This window comes from Canis lupus, chromosome 9, assembly GCF_048164855.1.
Source record: "Canis lupus baileyi chromosome 9, mCanLup2.hap1, whole genome shotgun sequence".
In the NCBI taxonomy this organism is placed as follows: Eukaryota; Metazoa; Chordata; class Mammalia; order Carnivora; family Canidae; genus Canis; species Canis lupus.
The window spans coordinates 62,653,461-62,676,993 of NC_132846.1; the positions used below are offsets into that span (position 1 = coordinate 62,653,461).

Consider the following 23,533-nt stretch of genomic DNA (forward strand, 5'->3'; position numbering starts at 1 on the left):
AATCTTCAATTATAATCACAGATATGTTTATTTCTACTAACAGTTCTAGCAATTTTTGTATTGCTATTGTATTTTGAATCTCTGTTATTAGATGCATAAACATTTAGGGTTTTTATGTCCTCTTGATGAATTGATGCCTTTATCCATTATACATCTTCCCCTTAGAAATGATCCTCTTTCCCCTGGTAATATTCTCTGCTCTAATCTATGCTTTATCTTCATGAATATAACTACTCCATCCTTCTTTTGATTAGTATAAATGTGGCATATCTTTTTCCATCCTTTTCCTTCTAACCTCTTTGTGTCTTTAAAATGGGTCCAAAAATAATAAAATAAAATAAAATAAAATAAAATAGGTCTTTCATAGCCAGCACATAGTTGGATCTTGCTTTTCTCTTTTCCAACATGATGATCAGTGCTGTCTAATTTGGTGTTTAAACATGTAACACCATTGTTGGTATGACTAAATTTGAATCTACCGCTTTGCTGTTTTTTGGGCTCTCTGTTCTATCTATTTATGGTTGTCTTTTCCCTCCTTTTCTGCCTTCTTTTGAATTGAGTGTTTTTCATGATTCCATTGTGTTTTCTCTGTTGGCTTGTTAACCAGAATTCTTAGATATGTTATTTTAATGATTACTTAAAGTTTATGATATACATGTATAACCTATCACAGTCTGTAAATATTATTCTACTTTACACATGGTATAATTACTTTAAAATAGTGTATTTCCATTTCTCCCCTCCCAAGCTTTGTTCCATTCTAAGTTGTCATTCATTTTACTTCCACATATGTGCTGCCTGCTGTCCAATGTCTGAAAACTGTGGTTTCGTGTATTTTGTCCATTATTTTTAGTTGTTTAAGGCAGGAGGGCAGATCTAGGCCGTTATCCATCATCATCATCAGAAGTCCGAAGGGTTTGTCAGCCACATCTCACTATTCATATTTTACCACACATCACTTACATCATTTTTGTTTACATCTTCACACAAGTGAGCCTATATATAGTCTTCTAATGATGGAGAGGAGGGACATGTTCTTAAAACATTAAAAACTCTTCACCAACATCAAGAATTGGCTGCCTGTTAATCCATCATCTCTTGCCTATTTACTTATTTTACTATTTCCCCCAATCTGGGTACTTCTGTTGATATTATCATTATGAATAATGATAATTACTCATTGAACATTTTTACAATTACTGTCTGATTTTCTCATTTTCCCTAGAACAGATCCTGAAGGTCCAAGGGAATGGCTATTTTTGAGGCTCTTGATATATTATATACATGTTGCTTGATTGCTTTCCAGAAACGTAGTTCTCATGAACGCTTAGCAGTGTATAAGGGTGACTGATTCTTGGCATTTAAAAAATTCACTAATTTGATAGGCAAAAATGATACATTCCTTCAATTTACAATTATTCAATGACTAAGGGAAAGTTAGTTATTTCAACTTAATACAAATAAGTTTGTAAGCCTTTATATTTCTTTTCAATTCAGACTTCTTCTTCAATGACTAAGGGAAATTAATTATTTCAACTTATTACAAAATAAGTCTGTAAGCATTTATACTTCTTTTTTAAAAAGTATTTTTACACATGCTTTCCTATATCCTAGGGCAGTCATGATTTTCTTATCAGTTTATATACACTTAATATTTGAAAGGTATTAGCACTTTATAACATTTGTGATAAATAACTTTTCTTAGATTGTGCTTGCCTTTGATCTTTTAATGAATTCAGTATCTTAAAATTGATATGTAGTCTGGCTATTACATATTTCTTCTTACGTATTTCTTCTGGCTATTACATATTCTTTCTTCTTTCTTACATATTTCTTCTGTAGATTTATGACTTAGATCTATCTAAGAGATAGAGATTATTATTGTGTGTGTCTTCTCACACTTCAGTTCCACTTCAGGACAGAGGGTGACCAAAGTTTCTAACTTTATTCCCAGCCATATGCACTTATTTATCTGTAGTATTTTTAAAGCTTGATATTTTTATATTTAACAATTTGGTATACCCATGGTTTAATCATATGTTGTGCATTTAAGGTGTAACTTGATTCTTTAAAAAAAAAATCTAATTTTCCCAGCCTCATTGACTGAATAAGCCCTCCTTTCTTCCCTGGTTTGCAATGCCACCATTGTCCCACCTAAATCTTAGCTTCTAGGTGTCTCTTTTGGAGCTCTTACTCTTTTATGGATGTGCCTGCACATTTCTGACCTCATACCACACTGTTAGTCTACCAAATACAAATCATCCAGTCAGGAGCCCTTTCCAGGACACCCTCTCCCTTCTAGGGGCTGCTCTGAGCTGTGAGGCTGTGAATAAGATTGTCTCCCTGTATTCAAGGGCCTTTAGGCCCATTGTGTCCAGAGAGGGGAGATCTGTAACCAGATCATTCCACATTAATACCAAACGCTGCCAGGGACAGGAAAGGAGAAGCAGCTCTGTCAGGAGAAGCTGAGCCAGGTTTCACAGAGAAGATGGCCTTGAGCTAGGTCTTCAACACCAAGAAGAAGGGCACAGAAGGCCCGGGATGCAGAGCGACATGGTGCGTTTGGAGAGAGCCCTTGCCCTGCTGCATGGTGGGGAGGAGCAGGTAGTGATGGGAACACTTGGGAAGGCTGGATTCTGTCCGGCCTGGGGGTGGGGGGCCGCTAAGGGATTTAAATTTTATCCTACAAGCAATAGGGAGCTCATAGAGATTTTTGCAAAAGAGAATAATCCATAAATCATATTCGCCTTAGTAGTCATCACTCATCTTGGAAGACACACAAATGAATGAATAGTGGCTTCAGTCCTTGCTCTCTGGGAGTTCCAATCATGTACAAAACAGGCATTTTGCATGTAATTGCAAATACACCATAAAAGTGAAGTAATAGAGAGGTGCTACAGTTGCACCTCCCAACTGTAGGGGTGAGGGATGAGGTCAGGAAAGACTCTGGCTGGTTTGTCTATTGCTCAGCAAGAGGAGAAGCAATGAGGTGATCGGAGTAGGAGTGGGGAGGCTCGAGGAAGGCCTGAGCTGAGTGATGGTAACAGAATGAAGAACTGAAGTGTGAGAAAGAACATAGGTCCACACGGATTCTGGGAAATGGGAGAGGACAGAGGGTGACCTAGCTTTATTCCCAGCCATATGCACAGCACCTGCCGTGTGCCAGGTTTGTGCTGGGCACTGATGAAGTAACAGTGGCCAAGCAGCCCCCAGCCCTCCAGCCGCTGGGGATCCAGTAGGTGAAACATAAGCAAACGGCGGTTACAGGCAAAGGGAGGGCTAGCACGGGGGTGTGCAGGGGACCCCGCGGCAGGGTCACACAGCCCACTTATCAGAGATGTCACAGAATTGTGATATCTAAACCGAGGCATGAAATACCCTGTAGAAATTATCCAGTCAGAGCAATAAGTGGGTAAGTAAAAGAGAGTCCCAGGCTAACGTCCAGAAGTCGGTGAGAACAGGGCTTGCTTGGGCATCAGTGTGGCAGGATATAGAGTATGAGAGGGCTGGGCAAGAGGCAGAGAAGAGGAGGCAGAGAGGCCCAGAGGAGGTGAGGGCTTCATTCCAAGGGCCCTGGGGAACTACCATAGGGTCTGAGGCAGCACGGGCAGGTGGGAGAGTCAAATTTAGAAGGCTTGGGTAGCCCCGGTGGCACAGCAGTTTAGCGCCGCCTGCAGCCCAGGGCGTGATCCATGGAGCCTGCTTCTCCCTCTGTCTGTGTCTCTGCCTCTCTCTCTCTCTCCATCTCTATGAATAAATAAATACAATCTTTATTAAAAAAATTTAGAAGGCTTGCTGGGTTTGTGGTTGCAGCACGGAGAAGTCGGGAGTGGGGCAAGACGGGTGTCGCCCAGGCAAGAGGGGTGACATCCTGGACCAGGGACGTGGCAGTGATGTTACTGGAGAAATATTCCAGTGCTGGGATCGATGGGGCCTGATGCGCGACCACATGAAGGACACGGGGTTAAGCTAACCTCAGGGGTTCTGGTTTGGATTAACCGTGATACTCTTCACCCAAGTGGGAGGGCAGACTTGGGGTTGAAGGGGAAGGCCCCCAATTTGGAGCAGGTTCAGCTTGTGGGACATCTACGATGGAGATGTTTGGCAGATTTGGAGCTTACTGGAGAAATCTGGGTTGAGATATAATCTTAATGATGTCAGGACACCAATAGTGATGAAAGCTTAGAGAATGTGTGAGCTCCGTCCGGGTATGTTGAAAATGGGAAAGGGACAAGGGCTCCTGGTGGCTCAGTCAGTCGGTCAAGCATCCAACTCTTGGTTTTGGCTCAGGTCACGATCTCGGGGTTGGGAGATCGGCCCCACCTAGCATGGAGCCTGTTTAGGATTCTCTCTCTCTCCCTCTGCCCCTCCTCCCCTCCAAAAACAATAAACAAAGTTTAAAAGACAGAAAATGGGAAAAGGACACAACACAGAAAGTCCAGAGGAAAACTGACAGCGTTGAGAACAGGAACGTGAGTTGATGAGTGGAGCTTGCCGGGCTCTTGCATGGAGACATGGAGGAAGAGGGGGGCTAAGTGGTTTACCTGATTTTCCACGGCTGACAAGTAGCAGAGCCGGGTTCTGAACCTAAGGAGCCTGGCTGAGCGGGGAGTACAGTGCTTGCTGCTCACTTGTTCCTTCCTACGCTCTAGAAAGTTCCCTGGCCCCGAACCTTTCACCTGTCACTTTTAACCTGGACAGCTCAGTTCAGGCATCAGCCACCTCTCAGGGAAGCCTTCTCCTAGGCTCTCAGGTGAAGGCACCTCTTCTCACCTCTCAGGTGAAGGCACCTCTCAGGGGAAGCCTTCTAGGTGCCTGACCGGCCTCCCCTGGCCTTCCCCTGAGCCCAGTCGAAGCGTCCCGGCGCTGTACCCCTAGCACCCCAAGAGTCAGCAGGGCTCAGTGAGTAGCGCACTGCCTTTGGAGTCAGAAAGGCTGCATGCCTCAGACTGGCTCTGCGTGACTCTGGGCAATTTATTTTACTTCCGTACATCACCTGTGTAAAACGAGAATCATAATCCTAGTAGGACCTACAGCATAGGCTCCCCAAATTAAATTTTAAAAATCCTTGTAAAGCTCAGAGCACAGAGCCTGGCATCTGGTGTTCGATAGATCATGGCCATGGTCGTCATCATCATCATCATCTACTTGGGCTTGATGTGGTTCCATCTCCCCCACGGCTCCTGCAGGCGGGGTCTGCTCTTGCTTTTTCCTGACATCCGTGTGAGGCGCATCACCAGGCCTGCAGCGGGTGTGGAGCAAATACTGTGGCCCAGATAAGCTCCTGTCTGGCTAACGTCCTCCATCTGATGCCCCCAGAACCGAACGGGGAATCCTGGGAGGAAGCAGGGCTGCAGCCTGCAGGCCTCTGAGCTTGAGGAAGACTGGGAGGCAGGGGGCTCTCCTAGCCCAGGTGGCCCCCACCACACGCCCGGTGCGCCCAGCCTTTCTCCCAAGAGCAGTGACACCGGGCAGCCCCTACCTGCCCACCAGGAGCGAGGGCAAGTGGCCTCTGTCCGGGGGCAGCAGGTGATAGTGGCTGGATCCTCAGAGGGACCCTGGGTAGTTTCATTTGGATTCTGGCCACTGCCTGGTCCCTCATCTCTCATTTGACCCAGCACTGACTTCTGTCCGGACGCTTGTATTTTGCTTCCGCCAGGCTGATTAGGTAGCTCACGTTTTCTTTCGTCTGGCCTGAAACTGTGGGCATTTTCAGGCTTTGCCAATAGTACCAAGTGATCTCTACCGACACTGCAAGTGACCTTTCCTACCACAGTGGCCATGTTCCCCTACCCACAATGCCATGCTCTTCTACCCACAATGCCACGCCCTCCTACCCACAATGCCACACCCTCCTACCCATAATGCTTGCTTCCCGACCCACAATGCCATAGCCTTCTACCCACAATGCCTGCTCCCCTACCCATAATGCCATGCTCTCTGCTCACAAGGCTCCACTAGCCGAGCCCAGCTGCAAATCTGAATCTTGGCTGTCCCTGTTCAGATGTTGTGCTGATGGCAATAATAGCAAAAGTAGTTAAGAGGACCATTCAAAGGTTCAGCACTGCCAGAGTCGCCAATAAGGATGGCTTACAAAAGTTTTTTTGACTCTTTGCATAAATGATTGTTTCTACTTTGGGGATATTTGAAACCACTTACTCTCTTAGCTAATTTCATTATTTTCCCTTGCACACTTGCTTATCCCATTAAGTCACTTAGCAAACCCTTTCCTTGCAAGAAGTTGCGTTGGAAATGCGGGAATGATTGCAAAAGCTGTACTGGAGAAGTTGAAGGTCATGTTGCAGATAAAATGATTGCATTTATTGAGCACCCACTGTGTTTCAGACATCATCCTGGACCCTGAGGATACAGCAATGAACAAGATAAGCAAAAATCCCTGTTTTCTAGGACTACAAGATTCGGCAATCCCACTTCTGGGAGTTTATGTAAAAAAAATTGAAGTCAGAATCTCAAGAGAGATACTTGCACCCCCATGTTCAAAGAAGGATTATTCACAATAGCAACCTAAATGTCCATTTGTGAATGAATGAATAAAGAAAATATGGCATATCCATGTAATGGAACATTATTCAGGCTTTAAAAAAGAAGGAAACCCTTCTTTTGTATGCAGATGAACCTTGAGGACATTATGCTAAGTGAAAAAAGCCAAACACAGGAAAACAGATACTGTATGACTCCACTTTTATGAGGTATCTAAAGTAGCCAAATTCCTAGAAGCAGAAGGTGGAATAGCGGTTGCCAGGGACTAGTAGGGGAAGAGGGGAAATGGGTAACGATCATTCAGTAGGTACAGAGTTGGTCATGCAGGATGAGAAAGCTCTAGGGATCTGCTGTACAACAATTCACACACAGTTAAAAGGTTTATTAAGATTTCAAGTTAAGTGTTTTTCTCAGAATAATTAAAATAAAAATCCTGCCTTCATGGAACTTGCATTCTAATGGGGAGATACTGACGATAAAGAAAAATGTAAAACACACTATATTACATGGCAAAAGTGCTATGGGAAAAATTAAGCAGGAAGGAGGGATGGGCGTTCTGGGAAGGGGTTATCACTAGAGTAGAATGGTTGGCATTTGAGCAAAGACCTGCAAGAGTTGAAAGGGTGAATCTTGCATCTCTCTAGGGGAAAAACATAGGAAGCAAGAAGTGCAGGAGTGGATTTAGGACAGAGAAGGAAGCCATTGTGGCTGGAGCAGACAGAGGGGACAGCGAGGGGGGCGGTTGGAGAAGTGACAGGTGGGATTGGGGAGGGGGAAGTTTGATTCTACTTTGTAGGTTCTCATATGCACTTTGGTTTTCATCTCAAGTGAATGGGGGCCACTGGAGGGTTTGGGGCCATAGAGTATGTGACATATTTCAGAAGGATGGCTCTGGTGCTTTGGGATGTACAAGGGCAGCAAGAGACCAGTCCAGAGGCTACTACAGGAAACCAGGGAAGACGTAAGAATATCTTGGACCAGAGCAGTGGCAGGGAAGGTGATGAGAAATGGTTGGGTTTTGACTCCATTTTGGAAGGCAGAGTTAACCAGATTTCTTGATAGGTTGGATGGGAGATGTCAGAGGAAGAGAGGAGTCCAGGGTGACTGTTTGGGTCTGAGCAACTGGAAGAATAAGGCTGCTGTTTATTGACATGGGGAAGACTGTGGGTGGGCCACGTTGGAGGGGAAGGTCGGGAGCTCCATTTTGAACTTGTCAATTTGGGAGATCGCTATTGCACATCCAAGTGGAAAAGTAAAATAGGCAGCTGGGTATATACAAGTCTAGAATTTCGGAGAAAGGTTCAAACTAGAGATGTCACCTGGAAGACATCAGCATTCTTTTTTTTAAAGATTTATTTATTTATTTATTCATGAGAGACACAGAGAGAAACAGAGAGGCAGAGACACAGGCAGAGGGAGATTCAGAGGGAGAAGCAGGCTCCACACAGGGAGCCTGACATGGGATTCGATCCTGAGTCTCCAGGATCACGCCCTGGGCTGAAGGCAGATGCTAAACTGCTGAGCCACCCAGGGATCCCGACATCAGCATTTTAGATGGAACTTAAAATTGTGACACCAGATGAAATCATCAAGAGGATGAAAACAGAGTGGGGAAGAGGCCGAAGGACCAAGGCTGGGGCACGTTGCCACTTAACACACAGAGAGATAAAGCACAGCCAGAAAAGGAGACCGAGAAAGAGAAGCCACTGTGTTAGGAAGACAAGGAGATCATGTCTTAGAAACCAAATGAAGAAAGTGATTTAATACTCCAAAGGGGGAGGCCCGGGGCAGGAGAGGCCATGCCAGGGTGGTGTGGTAGGGAACATCTAATCTATATGAATACTGAAACCAACCAGAATTATGACATAGTGTTGACAAGATTGGCTGCTGTGAGGCAGGGATGAAAATATTCAGGCCATGTCAGGGAGAAACCTATGGGAGGCCAGTGGGTGCCTTGCACACTTCATTTCACACAATCTGACCAGCAGTCTTGTGGGGTAGGTATTATTATCATCATCCCATCTCACAGATGAGGAGACTGAGGCACAGAGGGGGGTTAAATACCACGTCCAGGATCACACACACCCCTGCCCGCCCTAGTGGTACAGGCGGCACGTAAGCCCACTGCCTCACAGTACAGAACTGGTCACCCTCCCCTCAATCTCCGTGTGGGATCCTCGCAGCCCTGCCCGTGTGTCATGGGGGCATCTTTCCAGTGGGCTGTGTAGGACTCCAGTCCAGCAGCTGGGCCTTTGCATGTTGCCGAATGGGTGTGTTTTGATTCTGGATAAACCAGAGTTTATTCTATGTACAAATAAATGTAGAGCAACACATTTACTGGATATCAGGCAGTGAAAAATCTCACATAATTAGACACTCCCATCGGTCCTATTTCAAAAGAATTTGTGTTCATTTTGGTGGTTCTGATGATGCAAGAATCTGAAATACCATCTGTACCCTCAACAATAGTTTTAGATATAATCTGGCAAAATTTGTGTGATAAACACATTTTGATGAACTTTCATACCTGTACATGGGTATCTACTAGCCATTGAAATTTCTGGTTACCCAGAATATTGATTGAACTAGAGTCGATAAACAGGCTGCTTCACTTGTGCTGGATCTTTCTTATCTCATTAGACTTGTCATGTCTTAGGATCCAGGTTCACTGTAACCAAGAAAAATGTCATTTATTTTTTGCCACGGATCAGGTGGTCTTGGTGATGAACCACCCCTCTTCCCAGGAAATCCTCTAGTGAGGTTTGGTCCCATGCCCCAGTCTGAGGTGAACAAGGCTTCAGGTTGACCGCAGGTCAGGAGAGAGGTAACGGACCCCCACCAGGGCGAACCTGTGAGGGGCCCGGAGAGAAGGTGGCCCAGGGCACCGGCGGCCCTCCATGAGGGGCTGGGCTAAGATACCAGGGCTGGAAGTGTTCCATCTGCCCCCACAAACATGCCTTCCCAGCTGGTGCTTATCAGGGAAAAAGGCGGGAGAGCCAAGATTATTTATTATCTGTCACTGATAGAGGAGGAGAAAAACAGGCTAAGTCCAGGTTCCTAAAAGGAAGCATTCATTATTTGCCCCATGCCTTGACCTGTAAATGTGGCCAGAGCTGGGCTGGCCACTGGGAGCCAGAGGGCAAGGATATAACTCCAAAATGGGCATAGTTCCACCTTTGAATAGTTTATGGTCCCATGTTCATGGCTCTCAGAAACTAGAGAAGAGAAAAATAAGACTGTAGGTAAGGAAAGGCTGGGTACATGGAGAAATTCAGGTCATTTGCTCTGTAGGAGTATCAGAGCCTGGTGAGTGATAGTACTTTTCTGGGGGATTAGGGAATCAGGGAAGGCTTCTCAGGGCACAGGGTCTGAGGCAGGAGTGGGAAGAGGAAGAAGGTGATTTTCCTGCCTGCCTACCTACCTTCTTTAATTCCAAGTATTCGGCAAACATCTACCACCTGCCCTGGGCTAGATGCTGAGGATTAGACCAGTGAACATATCAGACAGGGTCTTCTCCCTCGTGGGGGAGGCATGCAAACAGCCAAATATTCAAGATAACCGCAGACTGGGACAGGCCTCTCTGAGCACTTGACATTGGAGCTGTTCCAGCTGGGCCTGTGGGAGTCGATGGGCCCCTCATTGGAGGAGTCCATATATGGGATCTCTTAGACCCCTCAATCAGCAGAGCCTTTTCTGCTCAGATTAGAGATCAGAAATGGCACCCAGGGACTCAGTGCCTGGCCCTCCTCTCCTCCCAGGGCCATATGGACAGTCAGTCAGTGGACACTTTCGGTCACTGCATGCTGTCTGTTACTAGGAGCTGGCCCTTGTCAAATACAAATGGAAATAGTATTCCAGGTGCCATGGTGAAGGCAGAGGGCAGGGTGTCATGTGCTCCATGGGATTAGACCATTGTGATCATGTTAGCAATTTTCCAAGGTTCACGATGACAATGCAAGTTCACACAAAGTGTTACTTAGTCAACACTGTGTGCAAGGCACAGTGCTTAGCACCATGCACATCAGTAACAGCTGCCCCTTATAAAGGATTAACTCCTTTGACTCCAAGGCATTGTTCTAGCACCTTCCAGAATTAGGTCATCCAGTCCTCACAAAAATCCTGTGAGGAAGGTATTGTTATTATCCTGTTTCACAGATGAAGAAACTTGAAGCACAGGTTAAGTAATTTGGTCAAGGTTAGGACAGTGATCAAAAACTACTTGGGTTCACATCCTCCCTGCAACCCTTTCTAGCTGAGTGTCCTTAGGAAGGTGTTGGGGCTCAGACCTGAGCCTTTGGTCTTCTTAGCCATCGTGTGTGTGTGTGTGCACACACGTGCATACATACGTGTGTGTGTGTGTGTGTAGGGGATTATGGGATGAGATCGCTTTTAAGGAGTTTAAAACCTAAGAGGATACAAGAACTGCTGATGAGGAGCCCAACCCAGGCCTTCAATCCATGGCACAACAAAAACACCCACTCTAGAAAGAGAAATTATTCATGAGGAAGCCAGAAGAGAAGTACAGTATGTTCTAAGTGAAATACCAGGCCTACAGCAAGTACCCAGACATTGATGGGACAACCTTCCACTTTAGATAAACTCTCTTGTCTTTTGAGCTTTGAAGCACTTGGGCAAGATTGAAAGAATCTCTCTTGTGCACCTACTCTGACCAGTCCCTTTTGCCTTTGCAGAGAAATTCATCCAAAAGATTCAATAGCACAAAGAGAGAATTGGGTTTTTTGTATTAACAATTACATTTTAGGGCAGCCCGGGTGGCTCAGTGGTTTAGCGCTGCCTTCAACCCAGGGAGTGATCCTGGAGTCCCACTTCAGGCTCCCTGCATGGAGCCTCCTTCTCCCTCTGCCTGTGTCTGTGCCTCTCTCTCTCTTTCTGTGTGTCTCTCATGAATAAATAAATAAAAAATCTTTAGAAAAAACAATTACATTTTAAAGTTTTGCCTGTCTAAGGCCTGCTGAACTCAAGGTCTAGGAATGGACAAGAGTTAATCAATAATTGTTACAGTAGGTCAAGGAGGTCAGGGCCTAATAGAAGCAAGAAAGACCTTTGGCGCCTTGAAGAATGAGTGCATATATTTTGGTTTTACTTGGGAGCTTTTCTTAGGGAGGGGGATGATAATATTTTTTTCTAATTAGAAATGTAAGGGGCACCTGGGTAGCTCAGTTGGTTAAGCATCCACCTCTTGATTTCAGCTCAGGTCACAATCTCAAGGTCATGCGATCAAGCCCTGCATTGGGCTCCATGCTGAGCATGGAACCTGCTTGGGATTTTGTCTGTCTGTCTGTCTCTCTCTCTCTCTCTCTCTTCTTTTGCCCCTCCCCACCTTGCTCTCTTTCTAAAAAAAAAAAAATATATATATATATATATAATATTATATTATATATAATACCTTCCTTCTACTGTATGCTACTAATAGTAAGTTATGAAATATGTTTTAAATATGTTTTCTTTTTGGGTATATATCCAAAAGAATTGAAAGCAAAGACTCAAACCAATACTTATGCCCCAATCCAATGTGCATAGCATTACTCACAATAGCCAAAAGATAGAAATAACCCAGATGTCCTGAGGATGAATGGATGAACAACATATGGCATAAACATATACATAGACTCTTATGCAGCCACGAAAAGGAACAAAATTCTAGCACATGTTACAATACAGCTGAACCTTGAGGACATGACGCTAAGTGAAAGAAGCCAGACACAAAAGGACAAATACTGCTTCCAAAGTTACAGAGACAGAAAGTGGAATAGAGGTTGCCAGGGGCTTGGGAGGAAGGGAGGTTAGGGTGTTACTGTTCCATGGGCAGAGTTTCTCTTTGGGATGATGCCAAAGTCCTGGAGATCAGTAGTGATGGCTGTATAGCACCGGGAATGGATCTAATACCACTGAGAGACGCTTTAAAATAGTGAAGATGGCAAATTTTATGTTATATGTGTTTCATCGTAACTGAAAAATCAACAACCACCAACCAAAAAATACATATGGTAGAGAGAAAGGCTCATCGATATCATCTACATAGAGCTGTGAAACAGGAATCAGTGTGACAAGATTTGGACAGGATTCATATGAAGCAATGACAAAATTCTACTAAGGCTCATTTTTAAAAGATTTCTATAAACAGAGAGAGAGGCACTGTGCTCCTGGTGGAAAAACTCAATTTGGTAAGGATGTCATTTCTCCACAAATGAGTCTCTAAATATAAGGCGACTCCAATCAGAATCCAAAGATCTTTTCTGGAACTTAACCAAACGATTCTAAAGCTCATCAGGAAAATTGGAACATAAATATAAGCGGGGCAGTTTTGCAAAGAAAAAGGAGAAAGGAGCAGGAAAAGAAGAGGGGAGAAGAAAGAGGAGTCATCACGGATATTGAAAGAAAACCGTTGAGATTTTTGGTACCAGTTCCAACAGGGACAGACAGACTGATGGGAAAAGATACCGAATCCAGAACCAAATATAGGAAATTTGCCTCTGATAAAAGTGGCATTTCAAGAGAGTAGAGAAAGAATAGACTATTTAAAAATTGTGCTACAACTCAGCCTACACCCAGGACAAAATTTTATAGAACTGAACCCACACACATGTGTACGTAAATGGAGGGAAATATAAGACCCATGGAGTGAATCAATGTCAACACCCTGCTTGTGATATTACACCGCAGTTTTGCAAAACATTAGCATTGGGGGAAACTGGGTAAAGTATAAGCAGACTCTGTGTTATTTCTTATACTTGCTTATAAATCTGCAATCATCAGGACGCCTGGGTGGCTCAGCGGTTGAGCGCCTGCCTTCCGCCCAGGGTGTGATCCTGGAGTCCCAGGATGAAGTCCCTCATCGGGCTCCCTGCATGGAGCTTGCCTTTCTCTCTTGCCTGTGTCTCTGCCTCTCCCTCTGTGTGTGTGTCTCTCATGAATAAATAAATAAATAAATAACCCCTAAATAAATAAATAAATAAATAAATAAATAAATAAATAAAATCTTTAAAAATAAATTAATAAATCTGCAATTATCTCAATAAAAATTTCAATTAAAAATGGTGCTGAGAAAAACTATTTTTAAACTGCTAGGTACCTGCACTTGGAGAGAAATTAATTATTAAATTGCTTATAAAAATTAGAACCAGGGACAGCCCCGGTAGCGCAGCGGTTTAGCGCCGCCTGCAGCCCAGGGTGTGATCCTGGAGACCCTGGATCGAGTCCCACATCGGGCTCTCTGTATGATGCCTGCTTCTCCCTCTGCCTGTGTCTCTGCCTCTCTCTCTCTCTCTGACTCTATGAATAAATAAATAAAATCTTAAAAAAAAATTAGAACCCTAAGTGAATACTAGTATATTCCTGGAGAATTTTCCCCTCCATGACTCCCAAAGACAAAGCCACAAAAGAAAATTGATGGAAACTGATGGCTTTTTCTTCATAAAAATTAAACTTCAGCAAGGCAACAAAACATTTATGTAAAAATAAAAGGCAGACATACATTGGAAAAATATTTCAATATACATAAAAGGTGGTAAGTTAATTTTCTTTTTTTTTAGAGATTTTATTTATTTATTCATGAGATACACACAGAGAGAGGCAGAGACACAAGCAGAGGGAGAAGCAGGCTCCCTGCGGGGAGCTCGATGTGGGACTCGATCCCAAGACCCCAGGGTCACGCCCTGAGCCCAAGGCAGATGCTTAACCCCTGAGCCATCCGGGTGCCCCTAATTTTTTAAAAACTGTATGAAGAGCTCTCACAAATCAATAGGAAAAAAGAACAAATATCCTAATAGGAAAGCGGACTAGACATGAATAGGAATTCACAAACGAAGAACTAGGAAAGGCCAATAAATGTGTGAAAAATGGCAACAAAGCAGAAGATGGTGAAGGAAGCGTAAATCCCAGAAGAAACATAGTTGAAGGAAACTAGGAACTGGTGTCTTTTTCCCAGATAACAAGTAGCTGAGTGTCTGGCACGTGGTCAACACATTTGGGAAAAGTTTGTCAAATAAGCAGGGACGCAGAACACGGCTGACCTGTCTGGAGGAGAAAGGCCCTTTTGGATGCTTACTGTAGAGAAGAGGAAAGGTAGAGTGGACAAAACCATTTTAAGGGAGAAAGGGACAAATTGGGTCACTGTTCATTGTGGAGCCTGTTTTGCCTAAAACTAGAAACGGTGGCATCAGAAGAACATCCATTTCTTAACTCACTAAAAGGACCCTCGTGTCTGGGCTGACAGCCCTAGTTCCCGGGTGGCGTTTGTCTTCGGTGCTTGTTCCCTCAGTGGAAAATCCAATCCTAATGAATCAGCCCCCACTTGCCCCATGACTAGGGAGTGGAAAGTATTTTCAAACATTTCCCCTGGCAGTTAAATTATTACACCAACCCTATTTGTGCCGCAAGCACCACGATGCTTTCTGAGATGGGTTCTCGGCTAGCTTTGGGCAAGAGAAAGTTATAACTGCTTTCTGGAACTAATCATTTCAAAATAAAATGTTTTTAAGAAAAGGCCTCAGGAGAGCCCCCCTTCAAAGAATAGTTCATGACAGAACAGTGATTCATTTCAATACAGACAAAGGAGGTGCCTCTAAAAAGAGCGAAGGGTGAGTTGTAGGTCTCCAAAGCGTCTTTTAAGGAAATTGAAGAAAGGAAAAGGGGAAGGAAGGGAAGAAGGAGGCCAGAAGCGAAAGAAAGAAGAAAAGGAAGGAAAGACTTCATTTTCTCTAGTGAGCTATGGTTTTCTAGACCTAGAGCTAATTTTCATAGCAAATATGAGGATGTTTGCCACGTGTTTCTGAGAGATTCTAGGGAATGCAAGGTGCATCATGGTGCAATGGTAACCTACTGTCTTAGGCCTCTGGGACAAGTACCATGGACCGGGTGGCTAATAATCAGTGGAAATTTATTTCCCACAGTTGCAGAGGTGGGAAGTCTGAGGTCAGGCCGAGTTCCAAAGCCCTCTTTTGGTTTTCAGACTGCTGACGTCCCCTTGCATCCTCACATGACGGAGAGCAGAGAGAGAAAGCAGGCCCTCCCCAGTGACTCTCATAAGGGCACTAATCCCACCAGGAGGCAGGAGGACTGCCCTGTGCTGACCTCAGCTAATCCCATTTACCTCCCCAAAGCCCCACCTCCTAATACGTCACACTGGAGAGTAGGGTTTCCACATATGAACTGGCGAGTTGCTGAACCTTCTTCAGTCCATAACACAGAGGAAATCTCATGGGTTTGTAGGGAAGAGTTCTAGACCAGGGAGAGTGTGTTACGGCATTACGAATACCACCTTTCTTTCTTTTTTTTTTTTTTAAGATTTTATTTATTTATTCATGAGAGACACAGAGAGGGCAAGAGGCAGAGACACAGGCAGAGGGAAAAACAGGCTCCACGCAGGGAGCCCGATGCAGGACTCGATCCCAGGACCCCGGGATCACGCCCTGGGTCAAAGACAGGCGCTAAACCATTGAGCCACCCAGGGATTCCCAAACACATTTATTTCTTAAGTTGCGTATGATTTCATATGCCCAGGCCTTGCTTCATTCATCTTTGTAAGACCATAACAGACGAGAGAGCCACCAATATCCTCTAGGTCTCTGGCTTTCAAGCTGGATTTCTGGAAGCACTAGGATCCCACAGTAGGGGGATCGAGGGTGTTGAGAAGGTGGGACAGGGCCTCCCAGGTCACGCAGCACATAGGAGCTTTGCCTGTTGTGTATACCACCTGCCAGTCATCCAGAGGAAGCTCACATCTCTCTCATCTGCAGCAAGAAATTCGCAAAGGCAGTCAGACTCACTCGTGCTTTATCCAGATGCCCATCAAAACGAAGATATTCTTGTAGCTCCTCAAAATGTCCTGGAGCCAGCGGAATTCTGGGTGGCTCAGAGGTTTAGCACCTGCCTTCGGCCCACAGCGTGATCCTGGAGTCCTGGGATCAAGTCCCACATCGGGCTCCCTGCATGGAGCCTGCTTCTCCCCCTGCCTGTGTCTCTGCCTCTCTCTCTCTCTCTCTCTCTGTATCTCTCATGAATAAATAAATAAAATCTTAAAAAAAATGTCCTGGAGCCAGACCTTCTCGCTCACGTTGAAGAAAAGGCGTCTGTGACCTGTTGTAGGAACGTTCTACTTAAAGGAACCGTGTCCTCGGAGTCCACGGCAGTTTTGTTTGAGAGAGAACATAATCATAGGTGCTTTTTTTTTTTTTTTTATAGGTGCTTGCTTTTAAGGAGTAGTTTCATTATGTAAAAGTTAAGAAGCGCTGGAATTGGGACGCCTCCCTGAAATAAGTAAATTAGATGATCCCCCCCCCGCACCCCACCTTTAAGTGAGGGCAAAGTCAGAACAAATGACAGCATTTATTCCAGCCATCACATTAGCTCAAGGGGTTGTGAGGAGAAAAAGGGGCTTGAGAAAGCATAAAACCCAGAGCTAAATTGTCCCCCATGACTCAGTGTTCTCTCAGGGAAATGAAATTTGTCAAATTCCTCTTCAGGCACTGACGTCTTCTGATTCCTGTGGGGCTAATTTCTGTTACCTTCTGAACACAGACATTACTGTGACTCGTAATAATGCAAATGATTTAAAGAATCCTATGTCTCACACCCTGGTTTTCAGCTTTTATAGGCAGAGGAGCATCAATTTATTTTTGACTTGTAAGTGACTTACTGCTGAGGAGTCTAGAAACGTCCCCCAGTTCAGAAATTACCTGAAACGTAGCTTAATCTTTACCATATACGATACTGTCTTTTGTCAAAGAGGCTTTACTATTAACAAAAGAGAGAGATATAATAACCTTAAAAATAGCAGATTCCAAAGACATCTGGACCTGTAAGAACTCCAGACTTTTGCATCCACAGCAATAACTGTCACAGAAAAATAGCACCATGTACAGTGAAAATGCCATTTCCCTCCGGCCCCCCAGCTGCTATGTGAAATGCTTTAAATTAGCCTGTGATGTCTTCATAGTTGAGAAATGTTACAGAAAGAAATGTTTTTCATATGGACTATCGTTGTCATCTGCCTGGCCTGTAGAAGAGGAACCTCAGATACACAGGTGAGCCCTCCCCAGAATCCTGGGATGATTGGATGCCCAAGTCACAGAATGTTGGCACCTGACTGTCCCTAGAGTTCATCTGGGCCGTTCTATCCTCATTTTACCAAAGGGGCAACCAGAATAAGTTGTGACCATCACACACATAGGTTATTAATAGTCTGGACTAGAACCCAGGGCCCTAACTAGCTACCCCCGTGACTCCAAGCAACTTTTGACACCTCTGTGTACTTCAGGTTCTCATGTAAAAGAGGGGGGGGACATGGATAGGATAATATTCCTAATTTTCAAGGTTGGCATGAGGATTGAAAAAGTGAGTTTGTGTAAAACACTAAGCATAGTGTCTGGCTCAGAACGAGTGCTCCGTGCGCGTAAACTGTCACCATATTCATCACCCTCTTGTGTCACTAATCTCCCTGCTTCAAGAGCTGGAATAAACAATCAAATGGCCTTGTGCTTAAGGACCCAGAGAACTAAAAAATAAAATAAATAAATAAATAAATAAATAAATAAATAAATAAATAAATAAAAGACCCAGAGAACTCATGAACCAGTAGGTCGTAGAACGAAGGATATTCCCCAAATCGGTATTTCCAACACTTTTCTCACCACCAGACAGTGAAGCTATGAGCTGCAAATAAAGAGTACAGTTACCAAATTCCTAAAATGAGGAAGTTATTACCAGATCTCCTTTGCCTACATCACTGAGAAATCCTGTCTTGAATGGAAAACTCTAGAACAATGATTCTCCAGCTCTAGAGTAGTCATCAATATCCAGGGAGGAAACCAGGCCCAGCCCCAGAGATGCCGATCCAGGTGGTAAGGCTTAGGGGTCTGGATCTAACAAGCTCCTTGGGTAGTTCTGGAACCAACAGTCAAGAAGCATTATCTAGAACACGGAATCTAGGCCTATTCCTTTACCAAGGTGGGCTACCATGGCAGCAGGTCCTTAGCAAATGCCCATGTAGAAAGCGGATTTAGAACCAATGCCCACCTCAGCCCTCAGTTGCGCTCCTGCATTTCCCTTCTCCCCTCCACCCAAAAAATCCAAAACCTCATTTTACAAAAAGAAACCACAAACCCATCTGGTTCCAGCCCAGAAAAGCGACTGGCTGGGAAGGAAGTACCACTTCCTGGTCTTCATTACCTTTGTTGCCGTGTAACATAGGAAGCAAGAAGTCCTTGGCTACTCTGGAAGTCCTACAAATCCAAAGGAAGGGGAGCAGCTGTCTTCATGTCCACTGGTATCCTGGCTCCACAGTTATTCCAGAGCTTCTGAAGACCGCTCATTCTGATATAATGTACCACCTGAATGTTTTCTGCATCATTTATTGATATATGAAAGAAATTAGGGGTTGCCTTTGCCCTTAGGACCCCAGAAGTATCGTATCTTTCACTGATTTTGGTAGGGCCCTAACTTAGACCCTTACCCAAGCAGATAGGACCTTTGTTTCCAACTCTCCTGCCCCTGTGCTCTGACCCCAGCTAGAGGTACCTCTCTGAGTGGGGTCTCTGGTCCTTGTACTAGAATCACTATGGGAATTAGTTTAAAATACAGATTTTCTGGCCCCATTTAACCTCCTGAATCAGAATCTCTGAGGGTGAGGCCTGAAAATTCAGTTTTTAACAAACTCCTCAGGGAATTTTCACGTGTACTGAAGTTCAAGACTTTCATGCTAAGTGACCATGGTTTGCTTCTCCCTTATTCACCTCTCAGCTCATTTTCACACTGTGAGTAAAGGTGTGATCAGACCATCCATCCTCCCTGAAGCTTGGCAGAAGCTTTCCATCTGTCTTTTATGTTATTTTCAGGTGACTCAGAAAAAGAGTTTACATGGGGCACCTGGGTGGCTCAGTCGTTTAGGCAACCAACTCTTGATTTCTGCTCAGGTCATGATTTCAGTGTCCTGAGATCGAGCCCCACCTTGGGCTCCAAGCTCAGCCTTCTGCCCTTCCCTCAGCTTGTGCATGCTCTCTTTGTCTCTGTCTCTGTCTCTGTCTCTGTCTCTGTCTCTGTCTCTCTCCCTCCCTCCCTCCCAAATACATTAATAAATCTTTTAAAAAAGAAAAAGAAAAGGAGTTTACTTGATTTGATAAACAACCTAGTGCAGGTTTCCTTCTTGTGTGTCGTTGCAGTACTTTATCTCCTGGACCAGGTTTGATGCTCCTGGAGGGCAGAAGCTATCTTGTAATCACCCACCTAACCCTACCCTGCACATCCTCTGGCACAGTGTGTGCAACCTAATAAGTATGACAATTACTGCCTTATTTGACTGTCATGTCAACACTTGCCTCCAACAGCTCTCTCCTCAACATCTAGAAATAATATAAGAGGAAGTAAACTTTGCTTGTGAACACTTGACCCTCATAAACCCTTGTCTTTAAGCATTTTCTTGAGAAGACTCATAAAACTTAATCCATACTTCTCATAGCCTGGGAAGTACAGATGGCCACCCTACCTCTTCACACAGTACGCACACCTCTCCCTCCACACTTCCTGTACGTGTGTACTAAGGTACTGATTTGTCCCGGTTTCTCATTACCCCAAGTTTCTATTAAGGAACCTCCCCCCATCACCACTCTGGCACTCTCTGAAGTGTTTGATTTTTTTTTAAATCATGCAGTAATTAAGCATGCAGTACTTTCTTTCTCTAAAGGGGCAGGATCCAATCTTCTCCACATTTTAGCTAAGTTGCTAAGACAAGGTTTTACCCATCTGACCATCCATTAAGTATCTGTTCACTTATCTGATCATGCCACCTACCCCTTCAGCTCATTTCCAGATAGGTGAAGGAGGAGTCAGGGCTTGGATGTCCATGCCTGACTGGAATTGAAGGGCCTACCATACCCCTCCTCAGAGAATCACTTCCCTTGCGGCACTGAATGCTGTACTGAGAAGACCTGATTTATTATTATGCACATGGGAGCCACAGGGCATATTGCTGAACTATGGAGGAAAACCCATACAGGCCAGACAAGGCCAGTTTTAAATCCCATTGTCTGTTTTTGGTAATTTTCCAGTGGTAGTTTGTGAAAAACGAACCAGGTTGAAGGAGAGACATTCTTAGCTTGATTTTAATAATTAGTAGGGTCTGCTTTTTTTTTTGAAGTTTGTATAAGGGAGATTATGGTGAACACAAACATGGTACAGTGTGATATCCTATCAAGCAAGAACAAAATTATGTTTGTTGACAAAAATCTGTTTTGTGGAACTCAACAATGGTGTTCAGAATGGGAGAGAAGTGACTTTTAAAAGGTGTAGGTCTTGTAAAAAGGATTTTGAGTGATTAGTTTGTATCTTTGCCTTAGATTTACCAGTGTACAGGGATTACTCAAGTGTGAGGTGAATGGAAATTGTTTATTTTGTAGACTGTATCAGCATCTTGTGCGCAGCCAGAGCTTCCAATTTAGGGTTCAAATCCTGGTTTGTCAAATGAAAATTTTCACAGGGTGTTACCATGAGCTTTTTTTGGTGTTATATTGTCTGAGTGCTCACTACCATAAAACACTTAATTATAAACAGATAAGTGTGTGTTTGTGCAACTTAACCTCAGTTTATACCCTGGAGGCAGTTGGCCATCAATGGGAGTGTCTATTCCAAAATCCACTTTCAAGAGATAACTATTAAGCACTTTAAATATTGTTATCAAAATCTACACTGTAGGGAACATTGGCTAGCATAAGAAATGTTAGAAAAAATTCTCCATTGGAGAAATGAGTGCTATGCAAGAGAGGGTTCGCCAGCAGGTTGTGTGAACCGATGCCCTTGCCTTAGATGGGGCAGTAAATTCACTGAGCATATCTGGAACCCATTCAAGGCCTAGAGCTTCACTGTTTCTGTGTCACCTAAAATTCAACAACGAAAAAGAAAATGGGCAAAATAATTGAACAGGCATTAAGAGGATGCCCACCCATCCACAAAACATATGACAAGATGCTTAGCTTAATAGGCATCAAGGAAATGCTAATTAAGACCACCATGTACCCACCAGAATGGCTGAAATGGATATTGGCAAGAATATGAAGAAACTGGGTTTCTCAAACTCTGATGAGGATGGGGTCAATCAGGGCATCCACTTTTCTGAAGATATAATATTGTGTAAGTCCTCACTTCCACTCCTAAGTATGGGTATCCACAAGAAATATGCATATATGTTCACCAAAAGATATGCACCAGAGTACTACTCATGATAGCCCCAAGCTGGAAATGACCCAAATATGTTTCAACAGTAGAATGCTCTCCTCATCCCACCTGTCCAGTGCCCTCAGCTAGTGTCTGTTTCTTAATATCACAGGCTTGACAACTTGTTTGATTTACAAGTAGAATTCCCATTAAATTCCAAACTCCCTAAAGATCTCCTTTTGACACTCTTTGAAATCCCTTACACTCAGTTACCAATGAAGCGTGAAGGGAGGAGCTGGAGCAGCCCAGAAATCATGGGGAGAAGATGCCTGTTGAAAAAATTGCAAGCCCCAGAGAGAAGACATTTCATTAGTCATTGCTATGCAGCAAACCTCCCTAAATTAGCGGCTTAAACAACAATCATGGACATTTCTCACAATGCTGTAGATCTACTGGGCTCCACTGGTGGTTCTCTGGTTCCACAGGGTACAGCTGGTATATCTCATGCTTGACTGGGGCTGGAATGCCCAAAATGGATTTACCCAGTATCCGAGGAGGCTGAAATGGCTGGGGAGGGCTGGGACTCTCTCCAGCTAAGTGGTCACACTTTTCACATAGTAACTCAGGAGTCCAGAAAGAGAAAGATAAAACTGCTAGGCTCCTTACTGTCTAAGCCTGGAAGTGGTGCAGCATGACTTCTGCCACTGTGATTGGTCAGAGCAAGTCTCAAGGTCATCCAAGATTCAAGAAGAAGGGGAAATAGGCTTCAGTTCTTACAGGGGTGGGAGCAGTTTGCTCAAAATCATCTTTGAAAAACAATTTTCCACAGGCAACAAGAGTAAGGGAGGGCAATCTGGATAAGGAACCTGGATTCAAGCCAAGCCTCCACCCCTCAAGATTACCTGGCTTTTCAGTGCCTCAGTCTCCCCACTTATGACAGAAAACTGTGAAGTTCCTCTCAGCTCTAACAGCTGTGGTTCTATAATCCATATAAACTCTGTGCCTGGTAAAACCCTCAAGTCTTCCATCATTGGAGCCCCATTCCCATCCCTCACATCCCCCCTAAGAATAGTCCATGGGGTCTGGTTTTGGTGGATTTTTTTAAAGATTTATTCATTTGAGAGAGAGAGAGTGCGCGTGCTCATGCATGTGAGCTAGGGGAGGGGGGATGCATAGAGGGAGAGAGAGGCAGAGAATCAGACTTCTGCTGAGCATGGATCCTGAGACCATGATCTGAGCTAAAACCAAGAGTCAGAGGCTTTACCCACTGAGCACCTAAGCACCCCCACCATGGGGTTTGTTTTTGCCCCCTCTTTCCATCCTAATTGAAACTGGAAAGAGACTCCTAACTCTGGGAAACAGGGTTTCAGAAGAGGAGGTGGGGGGGTGGGTAACTGGATGATGGGCACTGAGAAGGGCACTTAATGGGATGAGCACACGGTGTTACACTATATGTTGGCAAATTTAATTTAATTAAAAAAAAAAAAAAGAGTCATTGGTGGCTAAAAAAAGAAAGAAAAACTGGAAGGTCTTATTCAAAAACGCCCACAAACCCTTATGTAGTCTCATCTCACTACAAAGAGAGGCTTAAAATTTCCAAATCAAAAAGACAATGAAAAGTTTGTGCAAGCCAAACTTTGATTTCTCAGTGTATTGAGAAGAATGAATCAAGAGGGTTGATTGTTTTGAGCAGGTATTTGCCTGCCATTTGAGAAAAACTTCCAGAATATTTTAACACATTTTTCTCTGTTTAAAAGTAATGAAAGATATAAAGCATTATGAAAAATTAAATCACCCAGAAGATCACCACCTTGAAATAACCTGATTCAAAATCTTGTCTCTTTCCCTTTATGTTATTTTTGTGTGT

The 23,533-nt window shown here is 44.1% G+C and overlaps 1 protein-coding gene and 1 long non-coding RNA gene across 2 annotated transcripts in view; one reads left to right on the plus strand and one right to left on the minus strand.

The window, feature by feature from the left end:
* Positions 1-23,533, plus strand: part of KCNK13 (potassium two pore domain channel subfamily K member 13) — a 97,056-nt gene that overhangs the window by 65,559 nt on the left and 7,964 nt on the right. The gene's annotated exons all lie outside the window — the stretch shown is intronic.
* On the minus strand, positions 15,975-18,420 carry LOC140640376 (uncharacterized). The gene is made up of 2 exons (XR_012037092.1): positions 18,226-18,420; positions 15,975-16,253 (listed from the first exon to the last, which is right to left on the minus strand). It is a non-coding gene; the product is annotated as an uncharacterized lncRNA (long non-coding RNA).